This window comes from Lissotriton vulgaris, chromosome 7 (assembly GCF_964263255.1).
Source record: "Lissotriton vulgaris chromosome 7, aLisVul1.2, whole genome shotgun sequence".
NCBI classification, from domain to species: Eukaryota; Metazoa; Chordata; class Amphibia; order Caudata; family Salamandridae; genus Lissotriton; species Lissotriton vulgaris.
The window spans coordinates 1,486,390,808-1,486,409,128 of record NC_141695.1 but is presented as its reverse complement, the minus strand read 5'-3'; the positions used below and the strand labels follow the sequence as shown (position 1 = coordinate 1,486,409,128).

General features: G+C 47.3%; 1 protein-coding gene across 3 annotated transcripts in view; it reads left to right on the top strand.

Moving 5' to 3' along the window:
- Positions 1 to 5,956: 5,956 nt before the first annotated feature.
- ITCH (itchy E3 ubiquitin protein ligase) overlaps positions 5,957 to 18,321 on the top strand; it is a 1,274,207-nt gene continuing 1,261,842 nt past the window's right edge. Inside the window, exon 1 of one of the 3 annotated variants that reach the window (XM_086932290.1) lies at positions 5,957 to 6,012. The gene's annotated coding sequence lies outside the window, so the exon portion shown is untranslated. Of the gene's footprint in view, positions 6,013 to 12,838; positions 13,011 to 18,321 lie in introns of those variants that run through there. The other 2 variants (XM_086932292.1, XM_086932291.1) reach the window with 2 other exon arrangements.

The window sequence follows — 18,321 nt, the reverse complement described above, 5'->3', positions numbered from 1 at the left end:
AAACTGTTAACTCCTTTAGAACTTAGACTTTCCCGTATAGAAACCCAGCTCCTCGAGACTGAAAAAAGCATCCTAAACCTTGCCACCCTGACCATGCCTGGTAATAAACCATCTAGCCAACCAGCAGTGACCAATATTCCTCCAGTAGTGGTTGTCACCCCGCCAGTACCACCGGTAACTAACCTGTCCCAAAGCCCCGGCATAAGGTTCCTGCAACCACCAATGACAATAGAGTAGCGGGAAGAGTAAACAAGTTGCCGCCTCCTCCTCCTGTATTAGCTCCGGAAGTACTGGCTACCCCGAGGGTTAAAGATCACGATACCTATACACAGAGACAAAAATATTCTAAAAATCGTCATAGGGGTTACGTTGATCTTCCCCCAGATGTTAGACCATACGTAGTAGTGCTTACAGGGGTGCCAGAAATTCAGTACCACCAGCAGGAGGATTTTGGGTCTTTATAAAACAAGGTCATTCATTGGCTCAATGTGAATAGACCATTACCCAATCACCTGAGAAGTAAAATTCTCATGGTGCGACGTGTCCCCTGGATAGGCACATCGCACAAATCTATCTCAGGTGATTGTGTCATAGTTTCATTTGAAGATCCCAATACTGCACATTTTATACAGTCATGGACCAACCAAGTAGCCAATTCTCCCATTGCAACTAGATCACTAACCTATTTCTATCCCCCGCGTCTTCAATCTCAAACGGGGGAAATTGGAATTGGAGCACGATGCCGTCTCGAAATTGTGCGCAGGGCGGGATACCAAACTTCTGGCAAGGCACATATGGAGGGTGGAATGGGGTCCCTACCCACAATAGATTTGGATGCCTCGAGGATGTGGACTGACTTCCACATAGTGTAATTGACACTTTGTTCTCGCTAGATCCCCACAGCTCTTTGTTTGACCCCTCACCTTGTTTTGTCCCCGTATCACCAATAGCACATAGGAGTATTGATACATTGGCACAGTCACATTGCTCCCTGTCATGCTTAACAACACCATCAGCACCGTATCTCCCCGGAGACTGTAAACAAATCACGGGTGTTGCTAAGTACATGAAGGAGCAGGCCGATGATAATTCTGAGGGGGGCATACCCACTGAGCATGCGAAAGACAAAGATGGTACCACCAACACATGCCTAGCTGGTTATACTGACAAGGACAAAGCCTGCCTTGAGGTGCTCAACGTAACTTCTCTTTCGGCACCAGAAGCTTTGCCCTTTTCAAACCACAGCCAGTCTAGGACAAGTAGGCGCAGACATCCTCCAAAACCTATTGAGGAGCGGCGGGCACCGAGTACACTTTCGATACTGTCTTGGAATGTGGCTGGGTTGGCCAACAAGTTGGATTCCGAGGAGTGGGCGGAATTCATTGAGGAATATGATATTTGCCTGTTTCAGGAAACGTGGGCTAGAGAACAACACTCCCATTTAGGTTATGCAACCTTCGAGACAGTGGCTAAATGGGGCGGGAAGGGCCGACCGTCGGGTGGTCTGTCGACCTGGGTGGGTTCCCATCTCGGATGCAGGGCAAGAAACCTCGAAACTAACTCACCGGATTTGCAGTGTGTTGTCCTAGAGTGGTCATCTGGTGCGAGAGTAGCATTAATAAACGTATACTCCAGACCAGTTGCCATTACGGGCACCTTGGGAACTATCGAGGACTCATCTGCGTTTATTGATTCCACTACCCTCTGCCCATCACTTGTAATTGGGGGGGATTTTAACATACAGTTTGAGCCCCTCCCGGATCATATGGAAGGGGTAACCAATGAAGAGGACGATCTTTGGGAGATACCCACGGTGCCGGGTCCACCTGTAAAAGCATGGTCACCCTTAGTTACCCAAATACTATCCTTTACCCTATCCCACTCGTTGAGGGCTTGCAACGGGCGGGTTAAGGGAGATATCCCACCCCAGCACACCTTTAACAGACCAGGACATGAATCGCGGATAGATTATATCCTGGTGCCGATAAAGGATTGGGCCAAAGTGAGGGACTTTACTATACTTAGTAGGACCGACAGTGACCATAATGCATTGCCACTGAGACTAGTGGTACAGGGTGTCCCGATAGCAAACACAGATTTAAACTCAACATCCACGGAGGGCCTAGTTGCAGCCAGCAACAGACGTAGAATTAGATGGCCAACATTAGTGCAGAACCCACAAAATATTCAGAGGCTATATGAGGCAGTGGTCCCCGCCCTTGAAAAGGCCAGGGATCTCCTTCCACAGTCACCCACCCCCGATAAGTTCAGTGCGCTTGGGGATATTCACTCCGAGCTCTGTACCAATCTAGCAAAAGTACTGAACCCGGAGGTTAGGACGAAAAAGGTCAAGGGGAAAAGAGCCTTCTGGTTCAATGCTGCCTGAGAAGAGCAAAGGCTGCCCTTTTGGAGTCTCTTAAAACACGAGAAACTCCTAGCAAGATCAGGGATAAACGGATGGCTTACAATTCCATCATTCCTACAGCCAAAATAGAATGGGACCAGGATAACTGGTCGGAAATGACGGTTGCCCTGGTAGTCCATGATGCCCGCAAATTCTGGCAGATCGTCAAGCATGGATCAGCTGAACCATTAGCGGCAGTAAATGCAAACATTTCTGCCACAGTGTGGGAGGACCACTTTAAATCCCTGTATAGCACGCCCGACCAGAGCCAAGTGGGGAACCCACCCGAACGAGCATTGGACCAAACCCCTGAAATTCCACCCCAGATGGATGGTTTTACCCTGGATGAACTCAAAATAGCAATTCTGGGTCTCGCGGCCGAAAAGGCGCCAGGCCTGGACAAGCTCCCAGGAGACCTTTATAGGCACGAAGTTTAGATCTGGGCCCAGTACTTGAGGATGCTGTTCAATGCAATCTTGAACGGCATGATCCCCCCAACTTGGCTGGGGGCAGAGATCGTGCCTATATTTAAGAAGGGTTCGCCTCTGCTTCCAGCCAACTATAGGCCAATAAGCCTGATAGATGTTTCTCAGAAACTCTTTGCCAGGCTACTTTTGGATCGTTTGTCGGATTGGATCTTGGATCACGAAATTCTGAGCCCACTCCAGGCGGGATTCAGAAGGAAGATCTCCACCATAGACCAGGTCTTTCGGTTCGCCCTCATTTTCTGGAAAATGGTACAGCTGGAGGGTGGCAGCCTCTACACTGTATTCGTGGACCTGAGGGCGGCCTTCGACCTGGTCCCCCGCAGAAAACTCTGGGAGGTGCTGGCCAAACTGGGGGTCCCGAGGGGCCTGTTAGAGATGATTATTCGTCTCCATACGGCCAACTTTGCCCAGGTGAGGTGCGGTAAGGACGGGGCGCTATCTAACCGATTCCCCGTTGACAGGGAGGTAAGGCAGGGTTGTGTGCTTGCACCGACCCTGTTCTGCCTCTACGTCAACGGGGTATTCGCTCACCTCAATGGAATTGCCAACTTAGATGCTCCCAAGCTGGCAGGTAGCAGGGTGCCAGCGATCATGTTTGCCGATGACACCCTGCTACTCTCAAAGTCTCCAATGGGGATACAGCGTGTCTTAAACGGTTTTGTAGATTTTTGTGGGGAACATGGCTTAGAAATCAACACCTTAAAGACCAAATTTATGGTCTTTAATCCCCCACCTAAACTACACTTTACACCTACCATCGGTCAGACCAGTCTTGAAAGGGTTCACACCTTTGAGTATCTTGGGGTCATGATAAATGAAAAAAATGACTTGGTGCTCACACCAACAGAAAGCACTACTTAAATTGACCCAGTACTCGGGAGGGGTTTTGAAGTTAATAGGGAACAATAGGTCATCTATCAAACCCGTCGGCCCACCACTCCAGATCTACAAGGCACAGGCAAGGGGGGCCGCTATGTATGGTTGTGAGTTATGGGGCCATGTAGTCTCCTCAGACCTAGTGAAATAGGAGAACAAGTTCATTAGGCTGTTGACCGGACTCCCGCCCTGTACACCCCTTGTCCCACTAAGGCTAGATCTGGGGCTGCGACCCCTAAGCGAGGAATTGGCGCTGCGTCCCTTAGTTTATTGGCGGGGGTTGTGGGCAGTCCCGGAATTGATCAGCTACAGGCAGGGTTTACAAGAGGTCCTAGCCATCCCGAATGTTGGGAAAATCAAATGGCTAAAATTCATTAAAACTGAACTAGAGGGCTTAGGTCTAGCGGCACTCTGGTCTGATCCCTCGACCATATGCCCATTAATTTCCAGAAAAAGGCTGGCAAAGATCTATTACGATAGTAAATTAGCGGAACTCTGTCGCCAGCCAACACTGGGGACACTTACGGATTCATTTTTATTTATTAAGGATCATTACAGTTTTGAACCAGCCTTGGAAAAAATCTATCCTGTCTTACTTAGAAAACTCTACCTGCAGTGGAGGCATGGGACCCTCCAATTAAGAGCTCTTACTAGTAAGTGGAGAGACCCATCCACTATGCCCGGCTTGCAGAGTGGCTAGCGAATCAGAGCTCCACATGTTCTTGTTTTGTCCGGCTTACGAGGCTCCCCGCAAAACATGGATTGTCCCTATATGTAGGAACATGGGGTTTGCGGAGTGCTTGGCCGCGTTCAGAGTATTAAAGACAGACATGACTGACCACATTGTTTTCGCTGTAGCTAAATATTTAGGTGCAATGTGGACGCTGAGGATACAGAGCCTCAAGGCTGGTCATTAAGTGTACTGTAAAACCTGGAACCTTGTAAATTGTCAATTTTGCTCACATCAGGATGAATTGTGACGTTTTAAATGTTTTATTTTTTTAACAACTATGAATTGTATATTGTGTATCTTTTATGGTGATAATATTACCGAAATAAAGATTTATGAAATGAATGAAATGTAGTAGCCTTCATAGCTCATTTTGCCATATTAGAATGATAACAATTTATGAACTGCAAGTCACAAAAGGATCTCTGTTAAAAGCACTTACTTACATGCCCATTTACATAAAATGAAAATCTGTCACCTGCGTGTAACATAATATGGTTTGCAGGATACAAAGTACCCCTCTATGCTACTTTGATTTAAAACTGGGACTAGACAAAACACAGATCTCTCTATCTCCAGAGTTATCTTACCATTATTACTCCTTGAGATTGACCAGGCTCACAAAGATCTCTGCAGCAGGAGTCTAAATCCCATAGGATATTTTAAAATGCAGACGTTGACACCAATTAAGCAGAACAGATTTACAGCTATGAGTCTCCTTGTTGCCAATTTCTTTGAGGCAGCGTTATGAAAATAAATGTATAAGTTAAAGCCCTGATTTTGCATCGGGATTTCGTTACTTTTTTGGCGCATCCCGAAGCAAAATCTAATTTGTTAAATATATTACAATATTTAACAAATGAGATTTTGCTTCAGGATGTGCCAAAAAAAAGTAACGAAACAAATGCTAAATCAGGCACAACTCAAGTGTATTCATGATAGCCATGTTAAACATATGTGTGAGGTCTTAAGAGCCGATGTCACTTCTTGTGATGATGTCACGTGCCATTATATCATTCAGCATAATGCCGAAATTGGTTAGTCCCCCCCTTTCTTTTAGGACTTTTAGTGTACACACTGCCGGTCACGCTCCAAAACGGTAGCTTGCAAATCGAGGCGCAATTACCCAATAGAATACAAACTTTGCATGTGGCCGTCAGGACACGTTGCTGCGAAGAACGCCCAAAAGATGCTTCGCTATCGGGGAACCAAACACTATGCAGTCGTATTTCTGCATTCCACTTCTTATCACATATGCTGCTGGGAAGTGTAGTCCCATGCAATGTCACGTGAATGCCAAGGATGACAGATGCACAGTTCGTTTCCGGTCACGTGGTTAGTCAGAAAGCTGGGAGTGTATTGGTAGTCTCCGATGTCGCACGCACCTTAACCTTCTGTGATGCGCGTGCGCGGTGTTCCGGTTGTTGTCGGCTGTCTCTTGCCCTGCTCCAGCCCGGGAACTGCTTAGACGGGCTGCCGCCATCTTCGGAGAGGATTGCAGGGGCCGCGGGCAGGTAAGGGACTGCTCACTGCACAGCGCAAACTGCACCAGGACTGAAGAAGAAACTTTATTGTATAGTTAATTAAAACCAGGAGGCGCGGCACTCACAGCGGGGTCCGGAGACTTAACGAGGGGCACGCAGCCACACAGCAAAACTGCAGCAGCAGTAAGCAGTAGCAGTCAGCAGGCCAGGACGCAATCAGCTGCAGCAAGAGAAGCCGGACACCAAAAGAGTACGCCAAGGAGCACATGAAGTTAAGCAAGGGCGAGAACATATTAAAAAAGGTACAAACAACGCAAATTTGAGCCGAGAAGAGGTCAGAGGGGTCAGCGAGAGGCCAAAGACAACGTCACAGCAAGGGCAGGACCAAGACCCTTAAAGGCACACAGAGCAGAGCAAGTGCGCAGCACACATTAAAGGCATCAGGCAGGGCCAGTTAAAACAAACATAACATCCAGCCTACCCCCCCTGAGCGCCAGACGTAAGCACGCAGCCCCAGCGCCCAGTTGGCAAAGCAGCAAGACAGAACACGAACGAGACAAGGCACACGCTGGCAGGTCTTAAGGCAAAGACCAGAACAAGGCACATCCGGGAACCGAGCAGATACAGACTGCAAGGCATCTCAGAGACAACATCAAAGGCGACAGGACTGCCCAAGACTACCGTAGCGGAAGGGAGGCTAGGCAGCATCCTATCAAGGAGGGGCATTATAACAATGGCAGGCAACGAAGGGAAAGCAGCTGGTGACCAAAAAAAACCGAAGATAGACAACCAAGGGTCGCCTCTGAAAAACAACAGGGGTGAGACGGCCACCCTAGAAACGATCCTGCGGAGAGTAAATGAAGGGATCGAAGTGGGAAAAGATACAAAACTCAAGGTGGAGAACATGCAGCTCGAGATGGCGGCTATAAGAGCGGACCTCCACAAAGCCACTACAAGAATCGAAGCGACAGAAGGCAGAATAAGTGCAGTGGAGGATGAAACAAGGGACAACACCAAAGCCATAGCCGAGCTGCAGAAAACCACGAAAGCCATTCAAAAACAGCTTGCTGAGAAGGACGATAGAGCAAGAAGAGGCAACGTAAGGATCCTAGGAGTGCCGGAGGGGACAGAAGACAAAGCGGGATCATGCGCAGCAATGCTAGAGGAGATGATCCCCAAACTCACCGGCATCACATTCGACAGAAGGTTCGAGGTGCAAAAGGCATACAGAATACCAGCAGGAAAGCCCACAACAGGAAAGGGGCCGAGAGCAATAATATGCAGCCCGCTTAGACTAAGCCAAACAGACGCCATCTTCGCCTTTGCTAGAAAGAACCAGAACCTGAAGTGGGAAGGCAGCAAGATCGTTCTAACCCAAGACTACTCCAAACCCACGGTAGAGTCAAGAAAGGGATTCCTGGCCCTCAGAGAAACACTACGCAGAAGAGGAGCCACCTTCAGCTTCGTTGGTCCTGCCAGATTCAAAGTAATGGACAAGTGGAAGACAATGATTTTTGATAGCCCGGAGGAACTAAGGAGATACCTGCAAGGCCCACCCGTGGAAGAGATGGAGGATAACAGAAGCCCAGGAGCAGCGAAAAGAAGCGCCTCACCGGATGAGAATGGACAATCTGAATAGGTGAACGCGTTAAACGCCGAAGTAAAAAGAAAAGGAATAAAATCACCAATGGCACAAGGAACATATCTACCTCATTAAACCCATACGGGAAATACCTACCTCATTAAAACCCGCAGCGGGAAATAAAAAGTACTATAATTAGAATGAAGAGCGGCAGCTAGTACATCAAATCCAAGGTCAACCATGGCACTATCTAAACGAGACAATCAAGCCGCAGCAGAGCAGGGTGCCAGGCTCTGTCCTTGGTACCATTTCCACCTCAATCAAGCTACATCAAGGAAGAAAACCGACACTACCTCAGGGAAAAGACGCGGAGCAAAGGAACTTTGTCGTCGCACACCCACTCAGCAAGTAAGGGAGGGGGGGAGGGACAATCGGGGGAGAGGGGGGGAAAGAACGGGGGGAGCGGGGAGCACATACATGGGTCTACTCACTATCATCTGTACTCTATCTTTCTATCCTTCTATCTTTCTCTTTATACTCACACGGGGGAGAAGTACACGCAGGAGAAGGGGGATGGCCCCACACACAGACCGAAAAGACGCAGAGAAAGGCCACTGCAAATGCGAAAACCAGAGCATTGTAAATGATAAACAGCAACAAGAGTAGCATTGCGTCTGACATCAAGATAGTGTCCCTAAACGTCAAGGGTCTGAATAGCCCGGTGAAAAGGAGGAAAGTACTCGAACACCTTAGGAAACTTAAGAGCGACATATATATACTCCAAGAAACAAGATTGCAAGCAGAGGACATCAGCCGCATAGGGGCCAATTGGATAGGTGAGGTGCAGGGCTCACCAGCACAGAATAAGAAGAATGGGGTAGTAACAATTATAAGCAAACACTCCAAAATAGAAGTGGTAGACTGTCAAGCAGACACGCAAGGGAGAATGCTTATCACGACACTCAGAAGGACGGGGGAGACATTCCATGTAGCTAACATATATGGTCCCAACAGTGACGACAAAACTTTTTGGGAGGGGGTGGGCGCACAACTGTACTCACTACCTCTAGGAGACCTGCTGATCGTGGCGGGGGATATGAACCAAGTCCTAGACCCAGCAATTGATAAGCATCCATACAGACCAAGCCAATCAACAAACAATCCCCACATCCTTAAGAATCTCTGCTCCAAACTAAGTCTAAGAGACCCTTGGCGCATAAGTAACCCAGACGCCAGGGAGTATACTTTCTACTCCAACCCACACAACTCATACAGCCGAATCGATTACATTCTGATGTCAGAAACACATACTCACCTCATAGACCACACGGAAATAGGACCCAGAACTATATCAGACCACTCACACATAAGCCTAACACTATCGGGCAGACACAACGACGAGCCGACCCGCAGATGGCGATTCGATGACAGTCTGCTCCAAAACGCCCCAGCGAGAGCCAAAATAGAGGAGGCAATAAAAGAATACCTACTACTAAACGATAAACCAAACACAAGCAGGGAAGTCCTATGGGACGCCCTGAAGGCCACCATCCGGGGAACAGTCATGACAGTCAAAGGAAGGATGAACAAAGACAGGAACAAGAAAGTTGCAGACCTAGAGAAGGAAATTAAAAAACTTGAGAACAGCCACATAGCCAGAATAGAGGACAGGAACACACTCACAAACCTAACTAAATTAAAGTACGAACTGAACAGAATACTGAGCGAGAGGGCGGGCACTTGGATCAATAAATATAAATCAATTAATCTATGTACCGCAAACAAAGCGGGCAAAAACCTAGCGTCCTACCTGAGAGGAAAGCAGAGACACCACACGATAGGAGCCGTCAAAGACAAACACGGCATATCCCAGACCTCAAACAAAGAAATCCTAGAAGTCTTCAGGGACTTCTACGAGGGACTGTACACAAAAGATGATACACTGCAAAATGATGGGGGGGAAGAACTACTAGCGAACATAGCCACACCCACACTGACAGACCAAGAACGAGACATCCTGGAAATGCCCATAACGGAGGATGAGATAGAGAGAGCCACGCAAAGCCTCAAAGATAACAAGGCACCGGGGCCAGACGGTTTCACAGCTGGCTTCTATAAGCAATACCTGAACATACTCAAACCCACAATGAGGGAGGTATTCACAGCATGCGCCCAGAGTGGACACATGACACCCTCAATGGCGGAGGCAAATATAATAGTGATACCCAAGGAAGGGAAAGACACAACAGAGGCGAAGAACTTTAGACCGATCTCCCTCATCAATGTAGACTGCAAAATCTACGCAAAAATACTAGCCAATAGACTCAACGCATACCTTCCGAAACTCATACACAACTCGCAAGTAGGCTATCTTAAAAACCGCATGTCACATGACAACACGAGACTCCTATGCCACGTAATTAACCACTCCTCACGTAGCGACAACGCAGCAGTCATGATAGCCTTAGATGCTGAGAAAGCCTTCGATAGAGTCTCATGGCCCTTCTTGGATCAGTGTATGGGGAAATTCAGGCTAGGTCCAAACTATAGGAAGATGGTGATGGCCTTATATGAGAACCCCAAAGCAAGGGTGGTGATCAACGGAGGCACATCAAACATACTCAACTTGGGAAGGGGAACTAGACAAGGATGCCCCCTGTCACCAGCCCTATTCCTGCTAGCCATAGAACCGCTCCTAACGATGATCAGAACTAATGTGGACATTGTAGGGATACCAATAGGGGGAGAGACTTTCAAGCTAGCGGCGTACGCAGATGACGTACTAATAGTCACGGAAGACCCAGAGAGATCCATAAAAGCACTGACTGACACCATCGACAACTACGCCAAGGTCTCTGGGTACAAACTTAACAGAGACAAATCTGAATGCAAACCTTTAAACATCCACGCAACAAGAACAGTATTAGGAACATCAGGACTAACATGGCAACCAAAACCTATAAAATATCTGGGCATCCTCTTCGAGAGGGACCTAAGAATGACACTGGAACACAACGAGCACGCAACGATACAGAAAATCAAGGACAAAGTAGAAGGGTGGTCCCCCAAGTTTACAACATGGTGGGGAAGGATAGAAGCAATCAAAATGATGCTCTCACCGATGGTCAACTATATGCTAACAATGCTCCCACTGACTAACACAGAGAGCTTCCACAAGACACTTGACAAGATACTAAACAGCTTCCTTTGGAGGGGGAAGAAACCAAGAATAAGCCTACACAAGCTAAGGCTATCTAAAGAACAAGGCGGCCTGAACATAACGAATTTCAAGCGATTCCAGACGGCATGCATAGCTAGACAGGGACTACACTGGCTAGACCCAAGAAAGGAATACACCCCAGCATGGCTATCTTTTGAGCGTGGCCTACTAAAAGGCATGAACCCCATAACACTCCTGACAGCCACACGCCACCCAGCAGTGAGGGAGAACCCCGTCCTCAAGAACACAAAGACAGCTCTACTGAGCGTCGACAGAACACTGCCAACAAGCATCAGGGGAGGCCAATTTGAATCCCTCTGGCACAACCCCACCTTAAAATACAGGGATAAGGTTCTGGACATGCCTGTGTGGTACGGACAGGGAATTTCCACGGCCCACGACCTTCTAAGGCAAGGCGAGAACACAACGTTTGACACACTCAAGGAAGCGCACAACCTACAAAACATAGAACTATACAACTTCCTGAAAATAAAAGTAGCTATTAGGAAGGCAAACCTCACAAGCCAGACACCTTCGCTCTCACAGCTTGCAGCCAATCTCAACAAAACAGGACACCAAATAGCACACCTCTACAGAGCCCTACGCCCCAAATACACCAAACTCAATGACAAGGTCACAAACTTCTGGGGGACTGTAGCAGGGAAGGAACTAGGCGAAACAGAAAAGGCCGAATTGTGGAGATCTACCACTAGGAAAAAGGTAACTGCTTCACTGAATCAGACCAAATACTGGTTAGTGCACAAGGCTTACTGGACACCGGCCCGCCTATCCACCCTGGGGATCCGAGAGAGCGACACATGCTGGAACTGTAACGAAGGTAGAGGGGATTTAGAGCATCTCTTACTCAGCTGCCCTCAGATCAAGGATTTCTGGAATAGAACGGGGAAGCTTATCAATGACATCACTGGTGTAGCCATACACATAGATTTTCCAAGTCTAGTCCTGGGCTTTGCATCCCCGTCCATCACAACGACAGAAGACCGCGACCTCATTGACCTACTGTTGACGGCTGCAGTCAAAATAATCCTAAGTAACTGGAAAGACACCACAAAAGCGACACCACAGGCGTGGCTCAACTGGGTCACTTTCCTAAGAGGGGCAGACAACATTACAGCGAAATATACACCGAAAACACACAGGCAATCAAACATGTGGAGGCCCTTAGACCTCTACCTTTCATCACACAAACCCCCCTAGGCGCAGACACCAGACACTACACAGCCACCGAGGGACACACCACAGGGACCGACACTCCAACAAGAGAAACCGGCTAGGAAGAACACTCTCCTCCTATCTCCTACCTCTATCACTCTCTACCCTCTCTATCGTCCGGGGTGCTATACCCACCAGGCAGATCAAAGGGGGGAAAGAAGACAACGCCAAGCATGACTCGGATAACGGACTTCTTATTCCTTTTTGGACCAGTAGAACTATCCGACCCCACGCGACCCCACGCACCATGGCAAGGAACGAACTACTGCGGGACAATATCACTATACCCCCCCCCCCGCGCCTTCTTTTTTTCTCTTTTCTTTTTCTCCTCTTCCTTTCCGCCACTCATGTATGCTCCATGTAAATATATATTTTTTTTATATACAATAAAAAATTACAGAGATGTTAACCATGAAAAAAAAAAAAATAAACATATGTGTGAGGTCTTAAGAGGCGATGTCACTTCTTGTGATGATGTCACGTGCCATTATATCATTCAGCATAATGCCGAAATTGGTTAGTCCCCCCCTTTCTTTTAGGACTTTTAGTGTACACACTGCCGGTCACGCTCCAAAACGGTAGCTTGCAAATCGAGGCGCAATTACCCAATAGAATACAAACTTTGCATGTGGCCGTCAGGACGCGTTGCTGCGAAGAACGCCCAAAAGATGCTTCGCTATCGGGGAACCAAACACTATGCAGTCGTATTTCTGCATTCCACTTCTTATCACATATGCTGCTGGGAAGTGTAGTCCCATGCAATGTCACGTGAATGCCAAGGATGACAGATGCACAGTTCGTTTCCGGTCACGTGGTTAGTCAGAAAGCTGGGAGTGTATTGGTAGTCTCCGATGTCGCACGCACCTTAACCTTCTGTGATGCGCGTGCGCGGTGTTCCGGTTGTTGTCGGCTGTCTCTTGCCCTGCTCCACCCCGGGAACTGCTTAGACGGGCTGCCGCCATCTTCGGAGAGGATTGCAGGGGCCGCGGGCAGGTAAGGGACTGCTCACTGCTCGTCCTTGCGGTAGAGGCGCTCGCTTAGCTGCTGCAACTCAGGGACTATTACAGCAGGTGTGAACTGCCATTGTGGTGGGCTGTCAGTGTTAGCGAGAGTCTCGGCGAACTTTTTGATGGTGGGGGGGTGCACTATTGGGGGTGTGTCCAGTGGGCTGATCTCTGGCCCTAATCTAGTCAAGTGTTGTCACAGGTACAGTGGGTGGCTCTCCACACCTTCGTCCTGCATTGCCTGACCCAGGGTCAGTGGATACCCCTCACAGTCCACACTGAGAGTAGTTATCTCTCTCTGGTTCATTACTACAGTCCAGTGGCAAAGGCTAAGCGGATTCCCTTGATCTGGCGGACAAACGTCTTGAGTTCTAGTGTCCTACTTGGTACCCCCTCCTTTGTCCGCCACTTGTCTCGTACAATTATACTATTAAAAATTGTTTCTCCAGTCAAGTTTTACAGGTATTGTTTTCAGGCTAAGAAATGACAAGTCTGTTTCTCGTTAAGATAGCTTGAAGAAAGGCTGTTAGTTTGAAGAAAGGCTGTTTTGTGTCCTTTGAAGGGTGCACCTGAATCTTTTACCAGAGAGAAGTACGGTAACTGTAATTAATTAACAGATAACTTACGTTTTGTTTTTAAACAGTACTCAGTCTTTGACAACTCATTCATGAGAGGCCTAATGTACATACTCAAGCCATTTGTTTCAAAAAGCACAATGTTCGTAGGCATACATTGCATCCTACATTGGATCCGTTTCAAAGCTTTGGGACCTCCAAAAACTAAAAAAGAGAAGGTAGAAAAGCCTATTAATTTTCATTAAACTTCTAAATTCGAACGTTGATTTTGACAGCCCCGGAATTTACCATGTAAGCAGACTTCTTACTCCCTTCTCCCTAAAATGGAAGTTAGCAATTCTCTCATCTAAATTTTGATTTGTCTCTATGGAAGGCTAACCTCAATTAATGTAAGTAACCAGTTCGCACATATGCCCATGTCTTTAGATAAACATCACGCCCCAGGATATAGCCTGCATTTAACTATACCCCGCCCTCCTCCGGGTATGAATAGGAGGTGTATTTTTTCCAGTTTGTAGGGCATCAGTCCAACTTTTTGAAGGGGCTAATTCTACTTTTGTTGGCCAGTCCTCTTCGATTCGGCTTCAGCCAGCCTCATTTGGTAAGGCAGGGCATAAAGAGGGCCGGGCCCTTAAATGGGTGGACGCCTTCTCACCGCATAGCATTTGAAGGCAGATCACGGGATGTCCTAGTTTGTAAGGTATACTTCTGGTTGCCACTTCAAATGGGGTGCTTCGTTTCAGGCCTGTCCGCTCAAATGGCAGAACGCTGGAAGTGGTTGCCGTGTATATGTTATGACGTTATTTAAGACTTTGCTGTTCCTTTTAAGTACCAAGGAAAGTAAACAAACCGTATCAGCTGGCTGTAAACAGGCCATTTTTGAGAGGCGGTGGGGTCTGCGCTTCGGCGTTGAGTTTTGCCAAACCAGCCTATGTATGTAAGAACAACAAAATCGGCTTCTTGAAGATCCCCTTATTTTTTTTGGATGCACAAGGCAGTGGAAAACGGTAGTAGATGCTCAGGAGAGAATAAGTGTTATTTTACGGCTTTGCTTTTCAGTCAATACAAAGAAATAACACGTGTTTAGGTAGTTAAGAAACGCTAAAACCCTGAGCTTTCTAAGTACTCTTTGGGATGAAAAATGTCAGAGAGGCAAATTAAAACTACAACTTTTTTGTAAATATGATTATTTGTGTTCCGCATTCACAGTCACTATACCTTGCGTACCTCGTCCCTTATTGTGAGTTTCCTGTTTCGGTTACTATTAGAAGGTGCTTGCTTACAAATCTCAGATTTGGCAAGGGAGCGTAGCTATTGATTATTCCTTGTTGAAATAATTTCTTAGCGTACACACTTTTGTACATCGAGTCCCCTGTTGTAAACATTATCTTGGCACTTACTCCTAGCCACAGAAAGGTGTGAGATTCTGAGAATCTTTGCAACTGCCTGCTTGCCACATGCTGAATATTTATATAAACTACTTTCGTTGGGTTTTCTTGGTTTCTGAGTTTTGGATGTTTAATGATTTTTCAAAATGCTGTGATACTGATACTTACTGTGTCCACAATTGCTACCTTTATCCAGGACAACTGGTTGCCACGGTGTTGGTTTTAGAATGTAATTTGGTTAGAAGGTTGACAGTTGTAAGCAGTACTGGGAGGCATAACGGCGCCTCCTGCTTGCTCTTTCAATAAACATATTTCCTACCAATATGGTTTCATCACTTTACAAATTTGGTGACAAGGATCGTACCTTTGTTCCTGCCATTCACTGAAGAATCTGTGTGGTGTCCATGGTGAGAGAGTAAGCGAGGAGGACGCCGGTGTTGCAGGAGGGAAGAGTGGGGGATTTTGACTGTGCCAGCACCCCTTGGCGAGCCCGAGTGTACCGAAAGAATTTTGGTTGAATGTGAGTTCGGGCAAAGTTTTGGCCTTGGAGTGGGGGTTGTAGGCCACTCAGCACATGCACGTCAAATGACCCGCCCATTTCCAGTGACAACTGCTTAGTGCACGTTCCGCAAGCCTCAGTGAGCTCGTTCCTCGTGATCCTCAACTGAAGGATCCCGCGATAAAAGTCCGCATGGTACACAATTGAGGCCCATCCGCTTGTTAAAACTGCTGCCTTGTACAATACGTTCCTCTCTGGACTTGGCTGTTTGTTAATGCTCTTTCTAGTACAATATGTTCTTCAGTGAACACAACAGCAACAGAGACTTGCACTCCACAGGGGTTGCGGCTGTGGCACCTCTGAGGCGTATCTATCGGTGATGCACACACCCTCATTGGAACTCTTCAGCTTATCCCTTGGTGTTGCGCACACCCTCATCGGAACTCTTCAGCTTATCCATTGGTGATGCGCACACGCTCATCGGAACGCTCTAATCACAAACCCCATGTGAAAAAAAGTTTATTGCTCATTTTGGGTCCTGAAGGTTTATGTGTATTTAGTCAGATGGAAAAGAAGACAAGAATATGTGCAGAAACAGATGTGTTTAAGGATACGTTATAGGATTTAGACTGCTACTACCAACTTTCTGTCTGCACAGCCATTGACAGATAAACTTTTTTCTCAACAGAAGCAAAGTAAAAACTGAAACAGTGTGAGGGTACACATCTGCACTAGGCCCGGTTCCAGGAATTTTTAATTGGGTGGGCCAAGGACGCATTTGGGTGGGCCACTGCGGGCTCGATTTGTCGCATATATGTCTAGGCAGGCCTGCTTAAGTGCCCTCCTTTATCTCTTCTTAGTCTTACAAGGCCCAGTAAAACTCACTCTTTTCCAAATCTCTTTTTAATATTATCACTCACAAAAAGTGTTTTTTCCGTGTAATGTTCCTTTGATGGGAAGAGGAGGTTTCTGAGGTGGGAGTATCAGGCAAGTGACACTTCTCGGGCTCCCTTTGTGCGAGCCCTCAGGGAGAATCCCTCTTCATTACTACCTCCACCTGACCATGGACTGTTATGTTATGTTATGTTATTCGGGTCTTTTATAGCGCTCGGCTACTACCGTGTCCAAAATCACACAGGTGTCTTGTAATCTTTCCAGGCGTCTCCAGTGCTGCAGAAAGGTGCTTAGTCAGCAAGATCTGTGACCTGGAGTATCTTGGCTACCTAAAGCATGATTCAGCAAGATCTGTGTAACCTGAAGAGTAGATCTGCCTAGCAGGGATTCTGCACTCTGTCCGTGTAATATTGAGGGATAGGCTTGCGGTCTATAGCCTAATCCCCTTGGACCCCTGCAGCATAGGCAGCTATACATCTAGTATTTAAACCTTTTCATATCTTTTCACCTGGATCAAAGGTGTCGTTTGAGAATAAGCCCATCGGATCGGTATAATATGAAGGGCAGCTCTGCTGCCTTAGGTTCACGCATACAAGTTCTGCATAACTTTAGGGATAACTGTGACCTGACGTGACCCGAGCCGGTGAAATCTCTGTAACCTGATTTGTAGATCTCCTGTCTGAAGCGGAGTGTGCTGGCCCAGGCCTAAACCTAACCGATCTGTGCACCATGGGGTAGTCAGCAGCCGCAGGCCTGAGCATGGAAAATGGGTGTAACCTAAGAGATAGTTCTGCTGTCTGCTATATGTGACTTCAAGGACAGCTCTGCTGTCTGAAGGCCGAGTCTTAAATATCTGTATAACCCTCACAGATAGTGCCACTGTTTTAGCCCTGAGTTTGAAATAGCTGCATAAACTCAGTGAGAGCTCTGCTGCCTCACACTTGAGCCTGTAAGGTCAGTGTAACTTGAGGGATAACCTTCCTGTCTTACGAACAGTGTAGCCAGAAAGGTAACTCTGCTATCTCATGCCTGAGGCTTTCATGTCTGTGTAGTAGGACGTCTCTACTGTTTTATGCACACATCTGTGTGATCAGTCTACACGTATGTGCTATATCTCTCTGCTGCCATTGGCGCAGGCTTGGTAAGGCGTATGTAAATATGGGATAATTGTGAGGTGATTAGGTCTGCAGGCATCCCTAAAACCCATATACGTGTAGTCTGTGGTGTGTTTGCTAAGAGAATCTTGTGTAGGAGGTTCATAAGCTGGCAATTAGTTCTTGCTTTGTGCAGAACGTGGCGCCTTGCAGAGCAGCGGTTTGATACAAGCCACAATATAAAATAACAGTTCTAATGGACATTTCAGCTGTTGAAATATCCCTGTGTGCCATGGATGCAGAAAACCACAGTTTTGGGAATGGATTCAGGGTCATGCACAAAGCACTCTTGCCATAGTGATGCAGCATCTCACACCTCTGATCCCGAAAGGAGTGTCCTCTTTTCAAGATACTTTTTAAAAGTGCTTATGACTGGGTGTGAGTGTTTGAGTGTGGCAAATGGCCGTAGGGAAGCCGGATGGGGGCGGGAGAGCCTACGAGAGAAGCACACAAGGGAGATATGGCATCATAGCGGCGCCGGTGGCGGCAGCTGAAGAAACGTGAAAAGCGCTGCACTGGTTGTTTAAAGATACTGGTTACGGGATCTGGAGTGATTTGAATGGAATCTGAATGGGAGGTTTGGATAGATTCCTTTTACCCTCGTGTTCTATTCAAACAAGTCTCACGTTAGAGATGAGATTAAAATTAAAGTGCCAGTACTGTGGCCGGAGGGAAGCCGGATGGGGGCGGGAATGCGAGAGAGGGGAGGAGAATGGAGGGGGAGGCAAGACAGAGGCAAGGAGTGTGGCAAATGGCCGGAGGGAAGCCGGATGGGGGCGGGAGAGCCTAC